This window comes from Diuraphis noxia, unplaced genomic scaffold (assembly GCF_037042655.1).
Source record: "Diuraphis noxia isolate RWA-SAM2 unplaced genomic scaffold, SU_Dnox_SAM2 contig0001, whole genome shotgun sequence".
In the NCBI taxonomy this organism is placed as follows: Eukaryota; Metazoa; Arthropoda; class Insecta; order Hemiptera; family Aphididae; genus Diuraphis; species Diuraphis noxia.
Window position 1 is genome coordinate 64,778,893 of NW_028301711.1, and position 6,824 is coordinate 64,785,716.

Genomic DNA, 6,824 nt, shown 5'->3' on the forward strand with positions numbered 1-6,824 from the left:
TATTGATTTTACAATATTATTAGTGATTTTTAGATTCTGAGAGGAGCGATGAATGTATTGATTTTTACTATGATGTGTGTGTGTATGTTTTTTTTTGTTAGTATCACGTTTTTGGGGCAGTAAAAGTGCTTCGATTTTTGACTTCAGTACTTCGTTAGATCAGAAAGTGAATGTAGTTGGTACTCTGGGGAGTCAAATTAAAAAAAATTTTAATACTTTTCTTAATAATCGAGAAAAACAAACTAAAAATTAAGAGAAAAACGGGAAATTTTACGCACAATCAGTTGTAACTTTAAAACAAATGTGAAATGACCATAGATCCATGAAATTTTCACCGAATGTTTATATAAGTATATTCTATCCACCATGCAATTTTCAAAAATTTTCTACTTAAGTTAAACTATTCATAGGTATTTGCAATTTTCGATCATTATTAGTTTTTTTTAAATTAATATCGATAAAAATGTATTTGTTAGGCAGAAAAGCTTGAAAATTTAATACAAGGCTCTTAACATATTGTTACAATAGCAGTTGAAAAATAAAAGAAATTCATAGTCACAATTTTTTTATAAGCATTCAAAGTTTGAATTTTGACAAAATACGTAAAAATCACAAAAATTCACAAATTATTTTAAGCTAGAAATTCATAAAAAATTCTATTAAATCTAAGATTTAAAAATTTAATACAAGATTTCTTAGAAGTTTTTCAATCTTTATCACAAATAAAAAGCCCACCGGAAATTCGCATTAAATTTTTATGAGCATTTGAAATTTAAATTTTTACAACATTGGATTTTCACTGGATTTCACATTTTTAGCGGTTTTCTTATTTTGGTGTAACTCTAAAACAAATGACCAAAGATACTTGAAATTTTGATTGAATATTTATATAGACATTTTCTATATTTTGATAAAATTTTCAAAATTTTCAAAATATTTAAATTTGTTTTGACCTGTTTGCTGACATTTTAATTTTTCAACTTTTTTGGTTTTTTTTTTTTTCTATAATTATCGATAAAATTTTATTTGTAGGGTGGAAAAGCTTGAAAATTTAATACAAGGCTTATAACACATTGTAACAATAGCAGTTAAAAAATATTAAAAATACATCGGCACGGTTTTTTTTATAAGCATTTAAAGTTCAAATTTTGACTAATAATGACGTAAAAATTACGGCAATGTTCAAATTATCTTAGATAGAAATTCATAAAAGTTTTTCTTTTTAGATCTAAGATTTGAAAATTTAATACAAGGCTCCTAACATATTTTTACAATAGCAGTTGAAAAATAAAAGAAATATATAGTCACATTTTTTTTTTATAAGCATTCAAAGTTTGAACTTTGGCAACATATTATGTAAAAATCACGAAAAATCGTAAATTATTTTATGCTAGAAATTCATAAAAAATTTTCCTTTTAAATCTAAGATTTTAAAATTTAATACAAAGCTCCTAACATATTTTTACAATATCAGTTGAAAAATAAAAGAAATATATACTCACAATTTTATTTTATAAGCATTTAATGTTCAAATTTTGACTAAATACGTAATAATTACGGCAATGTTCAAATTATTTTATGCTAGAAATTCATAAAAAATTTTCCTTTTATATCTAAGATTTGAAAATTTAATACAAAGCTCCTAACATATTTTTACAATAGAATTTGAAAAATGAAAGAAATACATTGTTACAATTTTTTTTTACAATCATTTAAATTTAAATTTTGACAACATACGTAAAAATCTCGAAAACTCGCAAATTATTTTAAGCTAGAAATTCATAAAAAAATGTTATTTTAAATCTAAGATTTGAAAACTTTTAATAATCTATAATATATCCTAGGCAGATAAACCGTCTGCGCTCAGAATCGTTTTTCGTATACAATGATAAAATATCATTGGATTCAAATTTCATTCCATCCACTTGTAACCTACTTTACAGCAGAGCGACATCCACTTTCCCGTTTTTTTTCTATTTGTGTATACTGGTTGTGAACACGTCAACACAATACACAATAAATTGTCGAAATAATGCTTCGATTTTCAACTTTAGTCACTTTTCTGGTTGGAAAATTAATCTGGTTAGTGCATTCAAGTATCATATTCGGAATAGTTTTCAATAGCGTCAGGAAAAACAGAAATTTTTAAGAACAGTTAGTTTTGACTAACTTGCCGCCTCGGCGTTGTGAGTGTAAACAATTTATGTTCATATTAAATTTATAGTTGTTAGGAAGTGAAATTGGGAAAAGTGGACTAATTCGTCTTAAGTAGACACAATAACAAGTTAGTTTTAAAATATATTATCTCTTTACCATAGATCGATTAGTATGATGATGGACTAAAGATTTATATGTTTTGGTTAAAATAATTGTACGTAACTGATCCCTTTAATATCCCGTGCGTATTTTAATGATAGCATAATAAGTAGTAGGATTTTTTTTTATAAAGTTTTCCTGACAATAAATTGGTCATCTAAACTTAAGGCTAAAAAAAATTTTCAAAATCAGTAAGAATTGATAAATTAGAATTTAACAATTTTTATTAACTTATAACTAACTATATTATTATATAACAGTAATATGTATGTATAATTAAGATTTAGTTAAGAATTAATAAATATGAGAGAATAAACAAAATAATAGACACATTAGCGTAGAAAGCCATGTGGACATCCACGCTTGAGTCGGCGTATAGGAGGAGGGACACTTAGGTTGTAGTATTTCGTGCTGCTGGCAGACTGTAACTTGAAGAAGTTGATTGTTAATTTCCTTATATAATCAGTTATAGATGGTAGCTGGAAGTCCATGTGCAGTGCAGCATTACGTATAAACCATGGGGCGTTAGATATTATTGTCTTAAGCGATTTTATTGTCCTAAGGACTTTAGATTGAAATATTTGTATTTTGTATTTTGTATGTGGGTATTAGCACAATTTCCCCACACAGGGTCTGCGTATAAAAGTAGTGGTCGTAAAATGTGTTTGTATAGCAAAATAGAACATTTCCAGCTTAACGATGATTCTCGGTTTATCAATGGATAAAGTCTCTGGTCTCTGGTAGCCTTGTTGTAGTTTAGAGGTGATGTGTGCGTTCCAAGTTAGTTTCCTGTCTAATATTACGCCGAGATATTTGATGCTAGGTGACCAAGGAATACTATTGCCGTACAATTTTAAATTGCCGGGAGTTTTGGGACGACGATTAGTGAAAAGGACTGCTGTCCTTTTTTGACGGTTCAGTTTTATTTTCCATTTATCTCCCCATTTTTGGATGTCTTTCAGGTGGTCTTGGATGTTTCAGCATCTGTAGAACTTGAACATATTGCACTGTCGTCGGCATAAAGTGCTATTTCACTATTAATTGATATAGGAAAGTCCGAAACATATAGGTTTAAAAGTAATGGAGAAATTTTTGAACCTTGAGGTACACCTGCATTTATCTATTAGTTTTATTTGTGTCGTTTATTTTGACTTTAAAACAGCGAGCAGTGAGGTATGATTTAATTAGATTGTAAATATAGCATTTGGGGTGTTCAACGTTTTTAGTTTATATAATGCCAGACCCGATCAAAAGCTTGGGCTACATCTAAAAAGGCTGCACCTGTATGTTGTTTTTTTTTCGTAACCATCGCTTACCTATATGTTCTGTTAGACGTAGAAGTTGTTGGGTAGTTGAGTGATTTGATTTAAATCCAAATTGGAAATGCAGAATAGCATTTATTGCATTTAAATAATTGGTGAGCCTGGAGTGTATAATTTTTTCAAACATTTTTGAAACTGATGACAGTTAACTAATAGGTCTGTAGTTACGTGGGTCAGAGTTATCTTTACCTGGTTTTTTGATCATGATGAATGTGGCCAGTTTCCATTCCTTATGAAAATAACCAATTTTTATTAGGGAATTATTAGGGAATTTTTTGCTTTGTGGTATAGACGAATCGCTTTTGCCACTCTCGACCGAGATTACGCAATGAACGATGAGGTGATCAAGTGAAAATATGTTTTTCTCGGATTTGTCTAGTAAAACAGCAACGATTGGTATAGGAGATTTGTAACGATTTTGGAGACGAGTGACTGATGTGACGTTAAATTTTAGTTCAACGAGGGCCGAAAAAATGGTTTCTTCGGGAATAGAAGTAGGTAGTTGGTACCTATATCATATTATCATGACAACTATACCGATGACTATCACAGTTTTCGTTTTCGAAGCACCCCCACCTTAGAATTTGGAATAATTTGAAAACCGTCGAGATATAAACGATTTTATGTAAGATACAAACAGGTATAAACGATTGACATAAGTTTCAATTCGAAACTCGAAGGGGGGAGGGGGCTGGGGAAATAAGCCTATAAATATAAATGGAATATTGTCAAAACATTTTGTACCTATTAAATATCGCATGTTACTATGTTAGTAAATGTTGGTTCCCTAAAATATGAATTGAGTTTTCTCGGAAACTGTTTTATTTTAAATTTTTTGATTTCGGACATTTCGGTTATAATTAGTTAATAAAAGATTACTGCGTTTTGGGCTAGGTCCGGACGGCGGATTTGGTTGGAGAAAGTTGGAGGACAACTTCATGAACGTTATAAATGCATAATAAAAAGCTATAGTAGCTATTATTCGAAAAATAAAAATATTAAAGCTTTTCATTATTCGTTAAACACTTTAAATGTATGTGATAATGTCAAATACACATCTAATAGATGTATTTATAGATATAATATAGTTTTTATAAATTAAAATATATTTTTAATATGTGTATTATATTTATAAGATATTTAGGAAGGTCAAACGAGACAACTTAAATACGTCTAACATTATATTATTATGTAACTCAATTATTTTAAAATAGACTTCGTCTTTATATTATATAAATAATAAATATTAATATGTCTAACGTGTATAGTTTCTATTATAAATGAGTAATTTTAAAGTTTAATAAATATTAATAGACATAAATCGTTATCGCTCACAACACCGAAACGGTATCTTACTGTCTTGTACAATATGTGTACAATATAGTGCTCCAGCACTATATAGGCAATTTCTTTTACACCCTGTTACTTACACTAATGATCAGTTATTACGCACACATTTACAAGACCCGCATACTAGCAATACGGAAATTGCCTACTTCGAACTCCTTAAAATCTGTGCGCCACACAACAATAGGTATTCGTTTTTATAATGATGTTTTTTAATTTTTTGTTTTACGTTTGTCATCACCTTCAATTTTCTAATTCAGCTTTTTTATGGTAGGAAAATAAATCTATATGTTATTTTGGGTGGTCAAAAGTAAAAAATTCTATAAATTTTCAACATCACCAAGAAAAATAAACAACAAATTAAGGAAAACTGAGTTTTTTTCGTTAAAATTTCTATTTGAGATCAATCAAAAAGGTTAAGTTAATGTAATATATCGATTAATACAAATTAAGTAGTATAAAATCTGAAAACACTAATGAGAGGATTATAATGTTTGGTACTGACAACATGATACATTTATCGAGTCAATCTAAAGAGTGGTATATGGATGGAACTTTTGAATTGGCGCCTAAAAATTTTTTACAGTTGTATATTATTCGTATAAAACACAATTGTGACTATTTAACTGCAATTTATTCATTATTACAAATAAAAACACAATTGACGTATGAACAAATGTTCAGAATATTTTTGAACGAATGTAATAAACGTAAATATTACCCCGACCCAGTTAAAGTACATTTAGATTTCGAAAAAGTTGTTATTAATGCTCTTAAAAATATTATTGGTATTCACATAACAAATAACAATAATGGGTTGTTTTTATCATTTATGCCAAAGCACTCATAGGCATATACAAAAATTAGGTTTAGAGACTAAATATCGTACAGACGAAAATTTCAACCATTTTTGTGCTATGTTAGCTTAGCTTTTCTCCCACTAAGTCACGTCAAAAAAGGAATGGATTATCTTAAAACTGTTGTTCCTCCAGACGCGGAAGACTTATAGTTTATTATTTTGATTCCGTTTTATGTAAGTGGTCATTACTCATTTGCATAGAATAGGAACTGATGACGATTTAAGTATTTGGTTTCGTCGACTTCCTCCTCAATACACTCCTCCGACGTAGAATGTGCACCAAAGTACCTTACTGGATAGTAGTAGAACCAACAACGTGTGTGAAGGTTGGAAGTTGGAATAATAGGTTTAATCATTTGGTTGGGCATAAAAATCCATCGATTTGGAAATTATTGAAAAATATGAAAAACGAAGTGGGGGATTATAACGCCTAATTAACATTGAGTGAAATAGGGCAATTAACTTACAAGCGACCACATAAAGGGCATATAATGCAAACTCGATTAAAAAATGTATGCGAACAATTTACTAGGGGAGAATTGAGCGTTGATATCTTCTTGACAACTATAGGGCATAATATAAGAATGAAATCTGATTAAATTTGTAATAAATGTAACTATAATATAAATATAAAAGTTTCCTTAACTTGTAAAAATATAACTATACATATACCTGTAACATATAATTATTAAATGTTGTAATAAATGTAATAATTACGTACAATCGTGTTTTTTCGTATGATTTTATTAACAGAGACTTTTTTTCAGTTTACCTAAAGTACGCATACCCTATAAATTGCAAATATCCACAAAATAATATTTTTAAATTACAATATAACTAAAATTATTATTTATGGTTATTTGATACCTATGTATTTTCGTTCAAATTTGAATTTAAAAAAACTATAAAAAAAAAACTGTATTTGTATAGATTTTAGATATTTTTGTTGTAGAATTAACTACTTACATGAAACCTTGTTT

The 6,824-nt window shown here is 28.6% G+C and overlaps 1 pseudogene; it reads left to right on the forward strand.

Moving 5' to 3' along the window:
• Nucleotides 1-4,754: 4,754 nt before the first annotated feature.
• On the forward strand, nucleotides 4,755-6,443 carry LOC149061289 (uncharacterized; annotated as a pseudogene).
• The last annotated feature ends 381 nt before the right edge of the window (nucleotides 6,444-6,824 follow it).